Below are 22500 nucleotides of genomic sequence, written 5' to 3'. Positions count from 1 at the left end.
ACATTTTATTTTAAAATTAACAGAATTGGAAAAAAAAATCTCCCTTAGCGATTGGCACAATTCTTCTTCAGTGGATTACTCGAAGAGAGAGACATCAGTTGCACGAGAAATCGGAAGACAGTATCGACAAATTGACAAAAACCTCACTAATTACTTTTTAGAAAATGACGGTACATATTGCAATTTACGAATTGGATCCGGTGAGTTCGCAAAGTATGCATATATGTACACATTTCTGATGTGGAACTCCTGATCGTGAGGGCAGGTTAACAGTTATAATAGTTTGCTATCCTGCCTTGACAAATGGAGTTCTACTATTAACGGTTGGTTTAATAAATTCTATGTATATGTTTGAACAACTCGTCCTTGTGCCGTAATCTTGTTTCATGTAACAACTGACCTGTAAACTTTCCCTTCTTACTGACTATCTCTCTCTCCTCTCTCTTTATATATATATATATATATATATACTATACTATTATATACTATACTATTACAAACATGCGCAAATGATCCTATCAAGATTGTCCTTCTCGTTGAAATTCTCCTTCGAAGGAGCGGAGCTGGTTCCCGGACTCCATGATATGATATCGCACGGGTTTATCTAGCCAGGACGCGTTCCTCCTACTTAGAGACGAAATTCTAACTATTATACCGTACGGCGACGAGAGATTAGTCCTAGCACTAGACCTCAAAGGAGTCTTCGACAACGTCTCTCACGCCGCAATATTGGAGTAACTCGAACTCGCGGGTTGTGGTGAGCGCACATACAATCACTTAAGAGCGTTTCTTTCCAACCGCGAGGCGAGCATCAGTATTGGCCAAATCACATCGGATTTATTTAAAATGCCTAACAAAGGAACACCTCAAGGAGCGATAATATCTCGTCTGCTCTTCAACATGGCGATGTGTCGTCTCGCGCGCGATCTGGATCGGATACCCGACCTAGGTTACACGCTCTACGCGGACGACATCACGCTGTGGTACGAGCAGATGTTCACTAGGGGATAAGGAATATACGCTTCAAAGCGCAGTATTAGCGGTGGAGAAATTTTCCAGATGGAGCGGCCTGAAGTGCGCGCCCGAAAAATTGAGGTCATCCGGATACACGCGAAAGGATACAAATACAGAGGATCCATTAACATCGTAGTTGAGGGCCAATCAGTCCGAGAGGTACCCATGATGCGAGTCCTGGGTTTGTGGCGGCAGAGCGACGGGAGAGCAGTACAGAGACTCAAAACCCTCAAATCCACAACCGACAACCTAGCCCAAATGATACGTCGCGTGACGTATCGAAAAGTGGGAATGCGAGAAGACGATACCCTAAGGCTCGTACAACAGGCCTTAGTGGTTAGTCAAATCACGTATGGCTTACCGTACCAAATCCTGAACAGGGAAGAGGAAAGGCAGGCCAACACAATAATCCGAACCGCTTTCAAAGCTGCTCTGGGCCTGCCTAAATGTAGGCAGTTTGGCAGCGGTGCGCAAGCAGTCTCCAAGTTCGCTCGCCCACCTGTTTACGCAGATGCTGCACGTTTCGCCAAGGAGCAATTAGCCGAGGGACGACTGGCTGCACCGTCTACGTCAAGGAACAGCCTAGCTTCATGTGCAGACGGATCTCGGTCGGCACAGTGTCAAGATCGCTGATTCAATGGCCCGGCATAGAGAAAGAAATTCAACAAGAGGGGACACTCGGCAAAAACTGGCAACAGGAAACACGTCACCATATTTCACGCTATACTTTTGACACCGAACGTTAGCTGCCGCGAGCATCGAAAAAAAGAAAGTGAACTTAAGTTAACAGGCATTGACTTGTTTTTTTTTAAATTCTTTCCCGCGAAAACTAAAACATTTTGCGTATAAATGAACTTAAGCTTTGCGACTTATTTTCCTTGCCTTACCTAGCCACAGGTCAATGACGCGCCAGAGACATGCGTCATCCGCCAGATTCTATGGCCAGACACTCCCCCGAAGCCAGCGTGTGCGGCCGCGCGCGCGTTTGAGCGCTCGCCCGCGGCGACCCGTCTTTTCCCTTTTGCTAAAAAAAAGTAGCCTGGTTTATTGGGCTCTCGGCGTATTCTTGCGTTCCTTCTGCACTGGGACAAGACACCACTGCACTATTGGACTACGGCAAGGTGAGAAATCTTGTTTCACACTCTACGACGCAATTAGGCTTACGGCACGGGACCGAGACTTAAGACGCAGTTAGCGAAAAACAGCGCGGCCGTCCTGGTGCAGTTAATTTGAGTTAATTAATCGTGCTGGGACATGTTTCCGACGCTTCCTAGGGGATTACTGTAACTTATTTCGGTTTTTGAGGCACACTGGCCGCACAGGGCACCGTGTCGCAGTTAGCGAGAACTAACTCGGCCGTAGTGCGTAGTCTAGTGCATCTTGCTAGGAGAAGTTTGTGCCACTTTCTCGGACGCCAGACATTACTGAAAAGTAATTTCGTTACTTTCGGGGGTACTTTTGAGGCACGCTGGCCGCACAGCGCGCTGTGACGCAGTTAACGATAAGCAGCTCGGCCGTGGTGATATAGTTTGGCGTGTAATGAATCTTAGAGGGACAAGTTTGTGACGTTTTTTGTGGCCCCGCAACAACATATACCTTCTTTCGGTACTCACGTCTCTTGAAAACACGATGGGCGATTGCCAAGAGTGATAACATGGGAGTGTGGAGCTGGCGCCGGCAGAACGCGCGAAAGATAACGCCGAGGAACATGTAAGAAACTTGTAATTCAAAAATTCCGTCTTCCAAAGGACTGAAAACAGGCTTTGCACCCACGCATTTGTCTTGAGTGCCTGTTGCGTCCGTCTCTGTGTGTGTAGCGTACCGTCGCGTCGTCCGAGGCGAAGTTTTGCAAACGCGAAGTTGCCCGTGTATTTGTGCGGCTAAAATGCAGGAAATAATGCCTGGAAATGGGGGAATGCTTGGAAATCAGATGTGTTCGTATTTTATGGTATTGTTTGGGATGAGTCATGGTATTTTCTACGCCATATATGTAAAAGCGAATTGCTTTTGTTTGTAATGCCGCCCATTCACCGCTTTCGCACGTTTCGCCTTTACACGCAGTATTCCTATATCTAAATACCAAATGACACATGCTTGTAACATGCTGTTTCGTGCTTGTAAATGTAACATGCTTGTAATTTAATTTTTTTCAGCTGATGCCGTCCAGTGAAGCTTCATACAGCAAGTATGCTGCTTACCTGGGGTCACAACGTTGGATGAACGCACAAAAAGCGCGGAATGAGCTTTTATATAGAGCAAAATAAATCGTTCCTCATTTCACAAGGAGTCTTGCGTCTACTTTGTGAAATTGCACGTGGCACAGATTTGATGGGACTTGATAAGATCTCTCGCCATCATTTTTACCAAATAATAAGTCGATTCCGCACGAAGACCGTGCGCGGTCGGGCAAAAAAAAAAAAAAAAAAAAAGCGCAGCTGGTGTGCTAGCTAGCGTTCAAAGTGCGCGCGCCGAAAACCGAAACCGGAAGTGATATACGCCGACCACTTGCGCGCTGCTGTCAATTCGGCCGCTGGGCTCTATGGGAGTGTCCCCTCTTGTTGAATTTCTTTCTCCATGTGCCCGGCTTCCGAGCTACTTGACGCATCGCCGCACGGCCCACCAATCAGCGTTGGAGGATTGTACCTGCTGCCTTTATAACGGACGGCATCACGAGCGGCAGCTCAGTCATAGAGTAACATACGGATTACAAGAGTGGCCACTCGAGCCTAAAAGCGGCTGAGCTACGCAGCTTCATGCCGCCCGCTAGAGGGCAATACAACACTCCCTGTCTCCAAGGGAACGCGCGTACTACCTATCTATTGTGGTAACTTTTCTATAGTGCACTATACGTCTACTTGTCTATGTGGCTGTAGACGTAGACGTTATCAACGGTATCAGCCGGCTGTGAGCGGTGGATGATAACACTAGTATAAAGAATAACGCATCGCTGCAAAATATCGGCCTTGGTGTGATCAGGCAAGGCGACGCTACAAAAGATGTGCGATAACGTCTGCGTGGTCTTTGCTGGGTTCGCCTACCAGAACGTGTCTGTCTGCTTGGCTGCTGCTTGGTAAGAAGGCCTTTATTACGTTCTTTTTTTCCCTTCATTACTTTGCAAATTGCTTATGTATTTGTCACTTCAACCGTAAGTTAACATTTGTCGCATTGTGCTGTTCAGCGCAGAGAGCTTTTTGTGTTCTTCACTTCGCGCATGATGTTCGTGGATTGCTTCACATTATGTAAGAAACAGCAATTTGGAATGCTGCGCAGCACGTTTGCGAGAAAATCGTTTCTGGGCGTGAGAAAGTGAGTCGGCACACGCCGGTATACGTAGTCTGAATTTAATGCACGTGTGTTGCACTTGTGTGAAGGAATGCTGTTATGCTTAGGATCGTTATTCGTGGCGTGCGCAGATTGCTTGAAGCCTTTGTTACGAGCGCAATTAGAGAGAACTTGCGAATTGAGAAGAATGTTTGTAAGCTGTGGCTACGACGTATTCTGAATAAACACTCCTGCCTCAGTGGCGCATGCATGGCACCGAAGGTTGCTTTTTTTTAGCTGCGACAATTGCACGTGACGCTTTTCGCGAAAGGGCGATTTGAAGTGTGTAGGTGAAAATTTGTGCGAAGGCGGGAGAGAAGACATAAGCAATACTTTTTTTTTCAGGTCATGCCGACCATAGTCAAGTACTACGGGAATTACTGCTGTGTTGCGAGGTGCAGTAACAACGGCAGGACAGGGAGAGAGCGTTGTTCGCTGACAACTGCAGTGAGCAGCCTTCATTCCTTGTTTGCTATGCAGCCCGAAACTACCACTTAATAAGAAAGGTTAGGCTTCAAAGGATGAGCGTTGTTTTCCTCTTCAATGCTAATGCCGTCTTCTGCAGTTTTATTGTTCTGTGGGGTTTTTCATAATATCACCTGTTTATTCCTTTTGTGAAATTTATTCTCGACATGTGGCAGCTGTATTGGCATGTCTCTCATTGTGCAGTGCACCCATCTTTTTGTGCTTGCGTTCATCGAACGTTGCGAAAAAAAAAAGTGTACATGTGCATACTGAGAATGACTGAAAAATAAAGTTTCGTCTCTTCGAACACTTGTCATGTTTATTTAAAGTGCCTGCATAAACACACAGTGGCATCGTGTGCTTGCTGCTCTGGCGGTACAGCTTACACGAAGCTACTCGATGCATGCAAGCAACGCGTTAAAGAAATCAAAATATAGCCATAATATAGCCTCCGGGACTGAGCACTCGCACGGAAGCAATCTTGGAGGCCGTGTACATTTTCTAATCGCCAGGAGATAGCCTTCGAGATCAGTTTTGCTGCGGTCCCAATCTCTGAGTCTGCTTAGATTCCACACACCCGCTAGGTGCGCTGCGAACCAAAATCGGCCGCAGGGGCCTATGGAAGTGTCCTCTCTTATCCTTGTACGTTACTCTATGGCTCAGTTTGGCAGCGGTGCGCAAGCAGTCTACAAGTTCGCTCACCCACCCGTTTTACGCAGGTGAGACTTGCGCGTTGTTGAAATAGTAGTTACTTGTTCCACTGCTACGCACTGCTGCCAAACTTTGACTGTATGTGTGCACGTTCTCTGCAAGAATGGCTGGCAATGCTAAGGAAATTATGAAGGCTCTTGAAGACTTCAAACGGGAAATGAGATTGGAGTTGCGTAGTGTGAAGGACAGTGTTAAATGTTGCAGTGACACGTGTGACGAAACAAAGGCAATTGTCGCTGACGTGAAGGCACTTCGACAAGAAATTGGCGAGCTGATTAAGAATAATGAAACCCTGCAAAATGAAAACAAGCGCTTAACCCGGTGAGTCGAAGAGCTGGAGCAGCATACCAGGTTAAATAACTTGGAAATAAAATGCATCAAGTCAGAAGAGAATCCTGTTGACATCGTCAAAAAATTGGTGACGTTCTTAAGGAACCAGATGCTAGCCATGACATTGACACGTGTCACCGGATCCCAACGCGCAAGCCAGGCGAGACCAATATCTTGGTTTGCTTTGTTCGGAGATATAAGCGTCATGCGTTTCTTGCTAGGGCCAGGAAGCAAAAGATAACAAATGACCAGCTCGGCTTATCTGGGACCGACTGCGTTTATGTGAACGAGCATCTTACGCAGACTAAGAAACAGCTGCTTGGTGCCGCTATCGCCCGCAAGAAAGAAGTGGCATGGAAGTTTGTCTGGACGAGCGGGGGCAAGGTTTTCGCGCGGAAAGATGAACACATGGACGCTGTTAGGATTCAGGACCTGGCTGATCTTACGAAGATGATTAGATAAAAACATTATTTTGCAGCATGCTCATCATTCCTGACTTGCCACGATGCTTTTTTCACCTGCCTGTACTAGATACAAAACTGATCATTTTAATTCTAGCTTTAAAAGTGCCAGCAAAATATACTTCTCGGCTTTTCATTTAAATATCGGTAGCATGAAAAATAAGCGTGACAACCTTGATTTATTTCTAGGGTCGCTGTCGGTGGAGTTCGATGTTACGCTTTCTTCTGAAACATGGTTTGGCACTGATGGTGACGAGTGTTGCTTCGATGACTATACTTACAATGATTTATCAAGGCCCCATTGAAGAGGTGGTGGCCTTGCTGTATATGTTAAAAAATGTCATTCGCACTCTGTGGTTAGCGATGTTACAGTCACAAATCCCAACGTTGAGTGCTTATAACTATATCCTTACAGAATATAATTGTTGTGGCTATAGGTACAGACCCCCTCAGGCTAACAAATCACAATTTTTTGAGTTCTTGGAAAGCCTTCTCACTTTCTTGACTCTACTAAACTACCTTTCATTTTAATGGGTGATTTAAACATAGACCTATTATCAGATGATTCTCATTCAAGGGAATTGCAGAGCCTCATTTCTTCTTACGCATGTATAAACTATATTACTTTGCCTACTAGGAATAACTTGCAACACGGATACTTTATTAGATATCGGTATCTCAAATGTTCAGCTTCCACACACTGAATCCGGACTATTATCCTTAGATATTAGTGACCATTTGCCGATATTTTGTTTTATACCTCTCAGATTAAATCGAGTAACAAATACCGTTACGCATATGACCAGAGATTTTAATGATGTTGCTCTCAACGAGTTTCGTAAACTAATCGAAGATACCAATTGGGAATCTATATACGAGATATCTGAAGTTAATACAGCATATTCTGAATTTATTGATATCTTCTTAACCCAATATAACGCAGCTTTCTCACAAATAGAGAGAAACATTAATCTCAAGAAGTTTAAGAAGCCTTGGATGAACAAATCACTTTATGCAAGGATAAGAAAGAAAAATAAAATATATCATGAGTTTCTCCATAGCAGAGATCTAGCTCTGCTTTCTCAATTTAAACAATTTAGAAATAAACTGAACAAAGACTTAAAAAATGCTAAATCTAATTATTATATAAGCCATTTTTCGCGAATTCAGAATGATAGTCGTAAAGTTTGGCAAGAGGTTAATAACTTGAAAAACAAAACTAAATGCACAGAACTTAGTGAAATAACCACGGCTAATGGTAAATTAACGGGCCGTGAGCTATCAAACACCCTGAATGACTACTTCATTAATGTCGGTTCACAAAATCTTATTACGCAAACTCCGATTGATAGCTTTATGGGCCTCACCACTCCATTACTGAATTCTATAGCACTCGCACGAACAACCCCTCAAGAAGTAGCTACATTAATCTTTAAAGAACGATGTATCCGCTGGATATCACGATATAAAAGTTATTCCCCTAAAGTATGTAAGCACCGTTATATGCGATGTCTTGTCATACATTAAAAACGTTATGTTGTCAACAGGTATCTTTCCGGACAAATTAAAACTGGCTCGAGTGGTTCCAATATATAAAGGTGGTGACATAAATAAACTGTCTAATTACCGGCCTATTTCGGTATTACCTGTTCTATCAAAAATTTTTGAAAGCGTTATTAATTCTAGGATTGCCAATTTTCTGCATAAATACGATGTCATTGCTGATTCACAGTATGGGTTCATAAAAAATAGGTCCACGAAAAAGCACTGTTAGTTGTTAAAGACAAAATAATAGATAATATTGAATGTAAAAAATACACCCTTGGCCTATTTTTAGATTTCCGCAAGGCCTTTGATTGCGTACATCATGAAACTCTTCTTAAGAAGCTTTGTGACTACTGGGGTTCCGCGGTATTGCGCTGAACCTGTTGAGAAGTTATCTGAGTAATAGGTCCCAATACGTACTAACAAATAACATCTCCTCCGATACACAAGCAATATGCATGGTGTACCGCAGGGATCAATACTAGGGCCTTTATTATTTATTACATATATCAATGATCTAGCCGATATACATAATTCTCCAGATCTGGTAATGTACGCTGACGACACAAATCTTTTCTTTTCTTCCCGCTCATTAACCGCCCTCCAAAGTATGGTTAACACTTATTTACTGAAGCTTCGTGATTGGTTATACGCAAATAAGCTTAGTTTAAATATAAATAAAACAAAATATATTCTCTTCAAGCCGATCAACACCGTGGAACGTTATTCTATACAGATTTATTATGATAATACAAAAATCAGTCAGGTTTCTTCTCAAAAATTTCTCGGCGTGTGGTTTAATGAAAATCTTTCTTGGTCTGTACATATCTCAAAACTTGCTTCTGAACTGAGCAAAATTGTTGGTCTGCTTTTTAGGATTTCTAAACTCTTGCCTGTTTGGTTAAAGGTGTCAATGTATAACGCACTGTTTTTTTTCAAAACTGTCATATTGTAATCTTGTATGGGGTACGACTACGTCTTCAAACTACCATAATCTACTACTGCTACAAAAAAGAGCCTTGCGTGCTATTGAAGGGTTATTACGGCTGCACCACAAAATTTACGTACACAACCCTTATTTGTTGAACATCGCATACTACAAGCTGACCAAGTGTATTATCTACGGCTGTTGCAATACATTCATCGAAACCGTTTGTACTCTGTTACTGACAGGATTATAAATTACAACCTTCGTGAGGTAAACCTACGAGTTCCGCGAACGCGCACGAATTATGGTAGACAAAAGCTCAATTTTCAAGTACCCACAGCCCTCAACAAATTTCCCTTTACTGATGATTTCTCCTTATCTGAAAATGTGTTGAAGAAAAACACGAAACGACGTTGATTCAAGGCCAAATTCAAATGTAAAAAAAATGTAATCCACCGTTTGTTTTTATATATGTTTTTCTCTATCTATCTTTGTGGCGGACAAGTACTGTAGTCGCATATTTCGTGTCTTAATTTACCAGTCATGTATGCATTGTATTTGTACGTGTATGACTTTGTATGTATGGGTATTATCTTGCCAATGTTTGTCTTTTTACCTAATTAAGTTTCACTGTGCGCATTGTAGCATTGTTTTCGACATATTTGTGGCACCTTGTATGTACATTTTCTTTTTTTATCACTGCCAACTGTATGGGTACCGGGGCCACGTCAGGCCTTACCGCCTTTTGTCCCGGTCCCTTCTTTTCCCTGAAAAGAATAAACTTCACTTCACTACCTCCACGGAGCGCATGTTAGCTTTGGGAGTGTACAATACTTTCGACAAACTGAGGCAGCCCACTGTGATGAGACAGAGGGAACGCCTCAGCTTCACAAAAACTGGTAGGGCAATATTGGCTAGACTCAATATCCCAGCATGCCCCATTTCTATCTCACCAAACAGGCCGTACCTCCCCCTCTTTCGGTGAGATCCAAAATTACAGTAGCCCCAATTCCCAAGAACATGCATCCCAAGTACAACAAAGAAATGCGCAACGCCACGCGCACAACACATTCAATCAACGTACTCTAATAACCATTGGTACTACACGGACGCAGCTGTGTATGCAGAGGCGACCGGGCAGCGCTACCAAAAGAGGTACGCCCTGGCAGTCGTGAACGTGCTATGCCAGCAGCAAATAACCGCATCGGTCACGGCGGGATCCCCCACCCCGGCCGAAATATTACCTGTAATGATCGCACACGCTCACGCGGGGTGTTCGCAATGCGACTTGGTCGTTGTCACGGACTCCCAGGAGACATGTCGCATGTTTCTTAAGGGGCACGTGACTGCGGCTAGCCTCGCGATGAACCCCAAATCCTTCAACCACCGTCATCGCCTACTCTGGTGCCCGGGCCACGCGGGGGTACAGGGGAACGAAAAGGCTAACGCGTTAGCTCGAGGGTTTACTAACCGAGCGACGGCGTCCTCTTCTAACCCCAACCACTCGCACTATCCCTCACAAAATTCCACCAATTTAAATGTCAAAGACATCCTTGCTCATCAGCGCGGAGTCCGCAGAAACTACCCGCCGCCTCACCCACAACTTAGCGGGGAAGAGGCCTCCCATTGGCGTAAAATACAGACCGGGGTAGTCCCCCATTTAAAATTGCTAAACGCCATGTATACCACTCGTTATAGGGCCAACTGTCCTTGGTGCGGTGGCATACCTACCCTAATACATGTAACTTGGGAGTGCGCTAAGCACCCTCATAGACTAAATACCACTAACACAATAGAGCAATGGGAGGCACAGCTCGCCCGCTCCGACCTGGCAAGACAAAAGTCCTCAATTAGCCAGGTCAGGCAGGCGGCAGAGGCCATTGGGGCCCTGGAATGAGAGGCTCCGACCACCCTTCCTTAAAATCTTTTCCATTCCAATAATGTTTCTGTTATTATTATTCTACGCTGGAATGATGAGCGGCAGCGGAGTCATTGTGGAAGAAGACGACGATGACGAACGCGGGAGCAATGCCACGAATGCGTTCGCGCGGTTTCGCTGAGGTGCGCTTACGTGCCAGCTGCGGAAGAAGACGACTGACGCTCGAGAGAGAACCAAGTTAAAGCTAATAAAATATCAAGTTAAAGTTATATAGGGAAGGGCCGCCAGCTTCGCTGTTTGCTCAAACTTCGCACCACAAGTGTGAAGCCTGCGCCCATTTTTTGGTTCTGGCTTTGCGGTTTTGCTTTTTTAAAGCTAAAGCTTACTGACTTGGTCGAGCCGAGTTTCGCCGTCGCCAGCAATTTGACCTTCATTCGACCGCAGCTGCGCCGTAGCCTTGGCAACGCATCACGTTACTCGCCGCGCCGAGCTCCGCCGGCGTCTGACTACCCCACAAGCGGCGTCTTACCACCCCGCGGATACCGCCCGGCGAGCTGCTTCACTGGAGGGTGTCCGGAATGCCAAGCGCGCGAAGCTAGAGCGTCGGAGATTGAGAAAGAGCGAGCCGTTCGACTCGCAAAACGCTTGGACTTGTCAGCTTATAATTTATACCTGGATTATATCGATGAGTGTATACCTAAGAATAGTAATTACAGCTAAATCGAAGGTTAACCAAGTGAAACGACGACTTAACCAGGCTAACCCAAGCTTTCACTTGGGATATCTAGCGTTATCTGAGCTATAAGTTGCAGTAATTTTTTTTTCATGGTTTGTCATGCCATTGTTGTAGATTAGGTGATTGTGTTTCTTGCTGGATGTTTCGTACCAGAAATGTCATTAAGTGTTGAACTGCACCACGCTCACTCAATGCCTCTCTGGAGGCCTGTGAGGTATTCCTAAATACATAAAAAATTATGCAGTTTTACGTGTCAAACCTTCGATCTGATTTTGAAGCCTACCATAGGAGGACGCTTCTAATTCTTCTAACGCGGACTCGAGCTCGGATGACGTACGGGCGAAGCGGTAAATAAAAATGAGTATTGTGACATTTTTCGGTTAAAAACTTCTCGCCCCTTTTTTCCCCTTCAAGGTCAGGGTCTCGCCTATATTCCGGGCCGATCTACCTGTATACTCCTGTTCATACGGTGATTACACACTTTAGAACAAAGATATGCAGCAGTAATAGGTGACTAAACAGAAACATCAATATACAGCAAATGTACAATAGTGCAAAGAATGTAGTATGCACAATTACAGTCACACAAAATACCATAATTGCTAGAATATGACGCAGTTTTTGTTTCCGTACATTTCTGGGCGAATTTTCCGTCCTCAGAACGCGCCTTGCGCTACATTTCGGTTCATGACATGGATATAATGACCTTTTTTACTGGTACTTCAAGCTACACTGAACTAAACAACTTGGCACGACAGCAATCGCTACCGCTTGAGGAGCCGTGTTCGAACACGCACAATCGAACCCGGCTTTGCCATGTATGATTGTGCCTCGGGAAGTTCTTAAGTGGCGCCTGTCCAATTACTTTGGCTTCATGGAGGACGACGCCGTTCTCGTTCGTACTCACAAATAAATTAGTCAGCTGTGACAATAAGTGAATTGTGCATACATTCGTCCTTTTACTGTATTTCGAGAAGGCAGTTCGTAGTAACGTTGAATAAATCGCCCTGCTGGTATTCCCTGTTATGCGTCGTTATACCTGTTTCTTTGAGGCATGACATTGTGTTATAATCACGATATATATATATATATATATATATATATATATATATATATATATATATATAATTTTTCTGACAGACCGAAAGTCCCTGCTCGTGTCATTTACGTTCAAATACGGTACATCTATTACTATGAAGTTTATGGGTCCTTCTTTTATACCGAGCATCTGACATATAATGCACTGAAACTTCAAGCAGCGCGAGGTGTTAATTCAATGTGAGTGGTGTTATGTATGTTGGCGTTTGCAATGCATAATTTGTGCGAGATTTAAACACGTGGTATATTTTAAATGCCGCGCATGTTTACAAACATCAGTTGCCTTATGTAAGTAGCAAGCTTGCCGCCGAACATTTCAGTGACCCCGAGCAAGTTGTGTCTAACAATGGAGATTCAGTCGAATAGCTCAATGAAAGATTATCGATTGCTCCCACCACCGCCTTGTGCTGCACAAGGATTGTTAACGTTACAGACGAGCAGGCAAGAGTCGGCCAGCCATATACGGACTGACGGCTAACACGTGCACTAGCTGCGTGCACACAGGTACGCTTGTGCGGATCACAACCAAGCATAAACTAGGTCGGAAGCTTGAACTCCTTGGAGAAATATGTCCGAGCAGCACGCCTTGAAGTGCACGGGGGTAGTGTGGATGAAGAAATCCGAATAGCAGGCCTGGGACATCGTAAATGGACGCAACCGTCGACGTCGCTTTGTGCAACAGTGCCATAACCTAATTGAGATAAGGTACAACGATGCCATATCGCTGGCCGCGCACTTACACGATGCCTGCGCGTTGCAGGATTGCCCAAAGACTAGCTGGGGGGCAAGGACGCTGATGTCCAAGAAATTTCTGTTAAAGTCCTCGAGAGAAACACCGAAGCGCCAAGAAGGCACTCGGGACAAGACGATTTCTTCATGCCTGTGGTCATTCTTAATCGGAAAAGCCAAGCCTGGCTCACGAGACTGTGACTTCAGAGAAAGCTTTGTTTAGAAAGCAAGGTGTTCTCAAGGCGCTGTTTTGTTTGCGATGGGCGCCAGACTGGTCGGTTGTGTTCCTGCGTGATCAACTTCTGCATACGAACTGATCAATTTTTTTTCACCAAGGACAGTAATCGACATGACAAGGGAAAGAGAACCGGCTAGTGAACCACCTTACGCCATTTTCTGGTGAGGAACCTTTTTGACATTATTCTGCTTGGCTTCGCGCTTCATGGCGCAGAAGACAGAGATATGATTCAGCACTTCCGGGCACCAATGACGTAACAGAAGTGCTGGTGCTCACATATAGAAAGAGCAGAATAACGAAGAACCTTAGGAAGAAGATCTTTGGGGTTTGTGAGATTTCTAGGGTAAACACAGACGGGCCATATGCCGTAGCTCGCACTTGCGTTTTGTTGTGGCCAAGACAAGGACGCACCTCGTTCACATCAATTTAAAACGCTCACTTGAAACGAAGATTTTCTCTTTTTTTATCGTTTCCGAAGGAAATGATAAGAGATACCTCATCTTTGAGTGTTTCAGCAAAAAACTCGTAGATTGCTGCTGCATTGTAGCTTCGAGTGCACATTTCCGTTTTCTTTTCTTCAAACGTATATGGAAACATTGACACAAGAAATCTGCGGAGGAAGACGTACGGACTTGACGTCTTCTCGGAGTAACTCGTGCCGATAACGCGCTTGAGTGATTGCTTAGGGCAAGTGTGTGACGCACCTCGACTGCACGTGCCGAACTTAGCGCCCGACTCGTTCGCTGCACGCAGCTTCCGTGACAAAGCGGGCTCGGCCTTCAAGACAGAGCAATCCCTGTTGTGCCTTGTGAGCGGAGCACCGAACCCCGTACCTTACAGGAGACGTAGGGAACTCAGAGGTGAACGTTGCACTGCCTGCTGTTCAAGGCGGTGGTGCAAATGCAGAATCATTTCGATTAAATACAGAATTGAATCGTAGATCAACAGACGTCGGCGAGACTACGGTGCCAGAATATGCCCGAGATGGACGTCACAACTGTTATCGGAGACTACGGCAAGTTCCAGAGGAACGTCTACCTCTTCTGTCTTCTCAGAGGAATTCCCAGCGTTCAGCACATGGTCATCTACAGCTTTTTCCTGCCGGAGGTTGATTACTGGTGTGCGAGGCCAGATAGCCTGGCCGCGAACGTGACGTCAGAACAGTGGAAATCGCTGGTGCTGTCGAACTCGACCTCTGACGCATATTCGTCATCACTTCGCGGTGGTCGTTGCCGGATGTTTGACTTCGAGTTCTCCGGCAACGGCACTCCAGTGTTCGGTAATGGGACGGTGCGCTGCAACCAATGGGAGTACGGTCGGAGCTACTACCGAAGTTCTCTGGTGCAAGAGGTGAGTAGGTGCGAAAAGACTTGGTGTGTTTCACTTTGTCATCACGAATGACAGATCTCAGTCTAGGTTTTCTAACTCTATTCTATTTGAGGTATGTAGTGCACTTTTTTTTTCAGCGAGATAGACCATACGAGAAGGTAGACATAAAAACACATCGGGATGATTCTAAGGTGAAGGTCTTATTTAAGAGTAGAACTACATATAGCAAACATTTACAAGAGCAAGACTACAAAGCCAAATAATCATGTTGGCTAGAGACGTGAAATATCTGGAGTGCTCCTTTTAAAACATTCAGCAGAGAGTCAGAATTGTGTTTGTCTACGTTCCCTACTGTTACTTTAGCTGCAAATACCGACATGTCCAATATACACGTATCAATCTTGTTTAATTAGTAATAGTGCGTTCCTGCAACAAAAAAGATAAGGGGAGTTTTAGTGTAGCGGAATACAGCAAACGCAAGGATTTAGCGATGCGCAGAACGTAAACGTAGCCAGAACTCTTACGCACGTACGCTATTTCCGGAATATAGCGTTCAACGCTAACGCACGCAAGGGATGCCGTACGTAGGGCAAGATGGCGGCGCCTGTTGAAGGCCACTTCGGGTCTATCGAGTCGTCGGCCTGCACTGTTCGGCTCATTCATTCCCCACTAATGCTCGTGTTTGATTTAGATTTGTGTGATGATGCTTCGACAGCGCCGTACAGGTGACAAATGGGCGTTGTTTTCGATATACGTTCTCGATTAGCGGCGGAGTAGGCTTAACGAGAGGGTTTGCTCATGTTTGCTGTATCCGCTTCGAGATGGCGCCGAAGTGTATTTGCGTTAGCGTTAGCGCTTTGCTCCGTTCCGCTATTCTAAAACACTACCTTGTACCGCGCAGTGCAGCCTTTCTTTGCGTTTGCGTTGCGTCGCACGCTAACACTAACGTAAGCGTTTTCCGCTTTACTAAAACTCCCTAAAGAAGAACCAGCCACAATCAACAATCGGTGTAAATATTCGAATGCCTAACCGACTATTCATGTCGTCGAGAACCGGACCTACGCTTCCTGACCGCCGCGTCACATTCGCCTCTGCAGATGACGGAGAGGACGCGTAGACTATCGGCAGGTTGAAAAATTAATTCAATATTTGCGATGCGATGATGTCAATGTCGGCAGGCCTAGCGAAAATACGAAGGCACTTGTTTAGAGAGAAAAATATCTATACAAATAACAATCCTAATTTTGCATTGCACGAGGGCAACACTATATCATAGGGGCTATACAATACTAAAGCTTCTTAAGGTACTGTGCGCTATGTGCACGGCTGGCATTAGTCCCAGTAAACGTTCCGAGTCTACCTGGTCCACGTTATATACATTACTAGTCAGCCAAACGCGATGACATGAACGAATGCTCACCCGATTCACGGTGTTAAGGGGATATAAACTCACGAAGATAACTCACGATGGCATGTATTTGAAGGAAGTTAACATTCACGCTGGAGAGCGCTCACGGACATATATGAGGAGTACAAGCGTACTATGCAGTACACACATTCAGCGAACGTAACGATGTAACAACAGGGTGCGATATTGCTTGGACACTCGATGCTCTCAGTAAAGAAGGCATTATTTTTGTGACTGCAGCAACTATTCACGGAAAACGTCTCTTTAAGCTTCGCAAGTTTAATCTTCGGTCTTTCATAATAAACTGTATGAATGCTTATCCTTCAAATTGTGCTCAGTTTGTAGATATCGGGGAACACATTAACACTGCGTTCGGGAGCTTCCACAAGAAACTGTTCTTCGCCATTTCTTTCACTACAACTGAACGACATCACAGTTTGCCACCGCTGCCGTGATATAGTTCAGTGGCTATGACAATCAAACCTGCGCCGAAATAACACCTCAGAACGTACCTCTCGAAAGTGGGAAGCAGCTGGTAGGTCATCTGATAGACAGGCGGTAGTTTCTCAAGTGCCATTGTGATATCTCTTCATAGTACGTTTTAGCAGGTGCGATAATTATCAGTTGTTTACAACGGTGGCTAATCATTCCCTATGCGGCACATACTTTTTAGCCGAGTGCTGCTAAGAAGAAAGAAGCAAAATATATTATGTTTTTTTTGTGCTCTAGAAAATAGGATGGCCCTTGGGAGTTTCTTGGAGAACACGCTAGCAGGGAAAACGTTGTTGTGAATTGACCGTAATACTAGCTGTTTCTGCAGTATACACACTCCACAGTCAGCTCTCGTGTTAACACGCGGAGGAAGGAAGGACTATCTGTGGACTTATAATGCCTCGGACTTGAAGTGTCGGCCATCAGCAACGACAGTAATTGCTCGCCACCCACCATTGTTAAAATTATGGGGTTTTACGTGCCAAAACCAGTTCTGATTATGAGGCACGCCGTAGTGGGGGACTCCGGAAATTTAGACCTCCTGGGGTTCTTTAACGTGCACCTAAATCTAAGTACACGGGTGTTTTCGCATTTGTGCTGATCGGGGGCAGCATTCCGCTCGAAGACCTTACCGGTCGTTAGAAGTCGTCATTGACGAACTGCATTCTCTAAAGAGTGAGTCAAGAGACAGCGCACATTTGTGCGTTAGTTTCAATGTTAATATTTGCCACATCTTATTCGCATATACCCTTTTGTCGCTTTTCCATGGTGCATGCGTTTAGCTTTGTGGTGCGTCTCGTTTGCGTGGTACGTTCTTGCAATTTCTTCTGTTCTCCATTACGGTTGCCTTCAATTTATTTTAGAGCTCAGCTCTTAAGGCCCAACCACAAGGAACGGATTTTCGATGGATAGTCGGCGTCGGCCGGCGGCACGCGACATCAGCGCTCAACGAGGTTTATTGACGGCTTTCAACCGCAAGAGATTCTCGGATGCGACGTATTTCACGCTTGGTTTGAAATACGTCGAGGCCGAGAGGCTTGAAATACGTCGAAGTCGAGAGTCTCTTGCGGTTGAGAGTCGTCAATGAACCTCGTTGAGCGTTGACGTCGCGTGCCGCCGGCCGATGCCGAAAATCCCCCGAAAATCCGTCCCTTGTGTTTGGGCCTTTAGGCACCCGTTTGTGGGTTGAGCGTCGGCGTCGGCGTAACCACCCGAACGCGCTCGTGCCACTGCTCGCGCATTCGTCGTCTTCCTCCAGAGCTGGCTCCGATGCCGCTCATCATGCCAGTGCTCCCATACTGCCCCCCCCCCCCCCTCTCTGCGAAGGTGCTGCAGGCACTGGTCTACTGCCAGTGGGTGCCGTGATTTCGCTCTAAAATTATTTGCCTCAATATATAGCGAAATGAAAACATAGCGAGCTGCGCCCAAATTTAGCGTTAGGGAGTGTCGTAATCGTCGGACAGTTTTTTTTTATTGAACTGTTCCTACCTTCTTTTTCTCTCTCTCTCAATACTTCTGTTCATTTCACTCTCTCAGTGTAAGTGAAACCTCTGGACTGCTGTTTTCTGATTTTTTTTAATTGATATGATATGAGGAGATGTTGACGCACAAGTAAGGGGCCGGCTAATCCTCAACTCTTGAATACGTCTAACCTACAACATACAGGGTTTAAAATAGCCTTCTCATATAAGCAACGTTTGCACAGCAACACGGTGAGGAAAAAAAAGTGGTACATACAATGTAGAAGTTCAATCACTCCACTGCACTGAAGAAAAAAGTCTCAAGAATATAAACAATAATGGCACCTTACAATACAGTCTCTAGTCAGCGGGTGGTGCACACATCGTGTACATGCATTTTAACATATAGTCACATATAATCACATTTTCACATATAGTCAGCACATAATATAAACATAAATCACAAATCCACAAATCATAATCTCAACACATGCAATCAATCATACATACAACACAATCATAATCCACAAACACATACACAGCTACATTGAAATAAAAGAAACATTACAAGCGTTAATAACGGCCAACAATGCCGCTCTCTTCAAGAAATGTTGTTAACGCTTTTAGAGCGCTCTTTTGCAAGGCCGTTGTTGACCAAGGGCCCAAAAGTTTCCTTAAACTGAAAGGTCTGCGGTCTAATGCCAATAAAGTTGATTTAAGTCGGCGTCTTGGTGTGTCGTGATGTGGACAATCTAAAAGGAGGTGATATACATCTTCATCTACAAATCCACAATCACATTCGGGGGTTTTCGCACGGCCAGTTCTATGTAAGAAATGTTTTGTGTAGGCAGTGCCTAGTCGTAATCGATGAATAAGGGTTTGCATATTTCTGTCTAATGACAACGAAAATTTGAATTCAATAAGCGGATCAATATGGTATAAATCAGAGCTCTTCGAATTCTGGTCAAACCACGTATTTCTACACATTTTAAAAGATGTTGCCCTTATGATACAGCGTAATTCATTTTTTGATATTGGGAGCGAAATTGCCTCATCTTTGAGGTGTGCTTGTCGTGCTGCTTCATCGGCTGCTGTGTTGCCAGGAATGTTACAATGTCCAGGTATCCACTGGAATCTTATTTGATGCTTCTCTTGGCTTGCCTTCGTGAGGTCTCTAAGTGTTTCGTATATTATACTATCACTGATTGTTTTTGATTTTGTGCTGCAGAGTGATATGAGGGCCGCCTGTGAATCGCTGAAAATTACCCATTTTTGCGCATCTCGTACTGAAGTTATAAATTTTAACGCACATAGGATTGCGAACAGTTCAGCCGTTGTGGACGAAGTCGCACGAGATAACTTAAACGATTCGTGTTTATTGAGGCGTGGTATATAGAATGCTGAAGCTGACGAGGTTGCTGTACTGGAGCCATCTGTATAGACGTGTACGTATCCTGAATACCGCATATAAATCTGGTAAAGTGCTAGTTGTTGAGCAGCTTGAATACACATGTCTCTTTTTCTGAATATGCCATCTACTGACAATTCTATTTTTGGACGAGTAAGCAGCCATGGAGGATATTCGACATCTGAGTTCCAAAATTCGTTTCTTGGCAATACATGAAGATTTTCCTGAATTTCTTTATTAACATAACATCTATCTCGTTTCATTATGTCTAGAGCCAATGGGTGGTTTTTATGCTGTGTTTGAAGACGAAAATAATGCCGGCATGTTTCTGTAGTTCTCATGACTGGAAACGGTGATTGGCGAGCCTCAGCTATTACAAGACGGCTGGAAGTCGCTCGTGGAACTCCTAGACATATGCGCAGTCCTCCAGCTAAAAGTCTTTGAAGTCGCTCTTCTGACGTGTGTGAAAGTCCGTGCAATATGGGCGCGGAATAGGCAATTTTTTGTCGTATTAATGCATTGTAAACAGTGAGCATGGTCGATACTGATCCACCCCATGACGTGCCAGCAAGTCTGCGAAGTACATTCACTATCGCATTGACCTCGTTTTCGAGTTTTTTTATGTGGTGTACCCAGGATAGTTGCCGATCAAGTATTATTCCAAGAAAACGATGCTGTTTGACTATCATTAGAGGTTGTCCTTCCAGATTAAGAGTGAAATTTTTTAACTGTCTCCGAGTGAAGGGCAATACAGCAGTCTTCGCATGTGATAGAATCATTCCTCTCTCTCTCAAAAAGTGGTTAATAATATTTATGCCGTCTTGTAACGCCATCTGAAGTAATTGAACATTAGTTCCAGATGTCCAAATGCACACATCATCTGCATACAGTGAGAATCTTAACTGTGATGGCAGTCTTCTCGCTAAATCAGCCATGACGCAGTTAAAAAGAAAAGGGCTGAGTACACTTCCCTGTGGTACTCCCTGCTTGACAACATGTTCAGCACTCTTTCCTTCACTCGTCTGAACAAATATCTTGCGTCCTGATAAAAATTCGGAAATCCATCGCAAGGACCTGCCGGACATTCCGAGTTCTAACATACTTAGCAGAACATGAACGTGGCTAACAGTGTCAAATGCCCTCTTGATGTCTAAGAATACTGCTATCGTCAAGTTGCCACATGCACGTTTATGCTCCACACAGGTTACTATATCCAATATTGCATCCATTGTGCATCTCTGTTTTCTGAAACCTGTTAAGTAGTTGGACAACACATCCGTTTCATTACACCACCACTGTAGCCGCGCGTCAATCATTTTCTCCATTACTTTGCATAAACAACTTGTCAAACTAATGGGGCGGAAGGATTCAAGGCACAAGGGCGTCTTACCCGATTTTAAAATTGGTATAATTCGAGCGACTTTCCAAGAATCAGGTACACTTTCTTCTATCCATAGATTATTATAAATGTCTAAGAGAGCATTTGTACCTGTTGGCCCAAGGTTTCTTAGCATATTGTATGTAATGCCGTCCGGCCCAGCAGCAGACTTTTAGCGACATGATGCAATGGCACATTGAAGCTCGCTTATTGTGAATGCAGGGTCTAATTGAGAATGTTGTGCCCAATAACAAGCATTTATTTTCTGCTTAGCTAACACTACTGAATTTTCAAAGTCTGCACATTGTGATGAAAAAGCAGGTCTGGAAATAAGCTCGCAAAATTCATCTGCAACTATTACCTCAAATGTGTCCCGGGCTACAGCGAGAGCACGAAATGGGAAGCTCTGTGTTACAGGGCCGCTTAAAGAGCGAATTACTAGAAAAATTCTTGGGACAGACGTGTGAGGAGACAGCGTGCTGCAGAAATTGCGCCAGCGCCGTTTGCCTAAATTTTCCATGCGTCTGCGCATTACATTGTGAATTTTCTGAGCGTTTTTGTATGCTTCTAAACTTCCGCTCCGTCGGTAGGCTCTTTCGGATCGGCGTCTGATGGCTCTTAGGTGTTCATACTCTCCGTCCACTGCAGCATACTCTCTTGGAATTGGGACCTTCTTTGTGCATATGTTAACATTATCCTGCAAAAATTCAGTAAAATTTTCAACAGTAGTATGTTGACTAATTTGATCCGTTAGACGGTACCGAAAAGCTTTCCAGTTGGTTACTCTGCTGTAACGCCTGATATCATTGTGCATGCTAGGGTGATTTACAAGGATAGGAAAATGGTCACTTCCGCGCGTTTCCACGTCTGTTGTCCATCCCACTCCATTCACTAGATCTTGGGAACACAGGGTAACATCTATGCAGCTTGAATAATTATATCCACGAAGAAATGTTGGCGATCCATCATTTAAAACAGTCAAGTTGCATTTGTCTATGGCGCACTCAATAGCGTTACCACGTGCATCACAGCGATTACTGCCCCATATAATGTTGTGTGCATTGAAGTCTCCACATACAAAAAGATTAGAGTGAGCTATTTTGAAGATATCGACTAGCGTTTCTACTGAGATACGGCCTGAAGGTTGTAGATATAGATCAATCACTGTTATGCACAGCTTACCAAAGGATACTTTACATGCGACGAATTCCGGAAAGTCTGAATCACTTGAGTGAATTTGATAAGATGGCAAGTCCTTTCTGACGCACAGGAGCACTCTGCTAATAGCACCCTGACGAGACGACTTGTATATCACATAATTCGAGAGGCGAAAATCGTCACTGATTCCCGCCTCTTGAATGCAAAGTATCGGAAAGTTGTATTGCACAAGTAGTTTTCGAAATTTCTGTTTTCTGATTCCTGTTCCTGGCCGTGTACATAGTATAAAGTGCATTGAACTGTTTTACTAGGCGTTAAAGCGCTAGTTGACTTGGCGACGTTAAGCGTCTGTGGCATAATGCATTTTGAATAAACATATGGTGCAACACGTCTAGCATAGAAGTGCTATGCT

The 22500-nt window shown here is 44.5% G+C and overlaps 2 protein-coding genes across 2 annotated transcripts in view; one reads left to right on the top strand and one right to left on the bottom strand.

Moving 5' to 3' along the window:
- LOC125945634 (solute carrier family 22 member 15-like) overlaps positions 1 to 390 on the top strand; it is a 6995-nt gene extending 6605 nt beyond the window's left edge. Inside the window, exon 3 of the mRNA XM_049667839.1 lies at positions 1 to 390. This exon is cut by the window's left edge and continues 324 nt beyond it. The gene's annotated coding sequence lies outside the window, so the exon portion shown is untranslated.
- The window catches only part of LOC125939645 (organic cation transporter protein-like), a 92788-nt gene that overhangs the window by 18703 nt on the left and 51585 nt on the right, over positions 1 to 22500 (bottom strand). The gene's annotated exons all lie outside the window — the stretch shown is intronic.

This window comes from Dermacentor silvarum, chromosome 5 (genome assembly GCF_013339745.2).
Source record: "Dermacentor silvarum isolate Dsil-2018 chromosome 5, BIME_Dsil_1.4, whole genome shotgun sequence".
In the NCBI taxonomy this organism is placed as follows: Eukaryota; Metazoa; Arthropoda; class Arachnida; order Ixodida; family Ixodidae; genus Dermacentor; species Dermacentor silvarum.
Note: the sequence above shows the minus strand (reverse complement) of the source record. Positions and strands in the feature narration are given on the sequence as shown.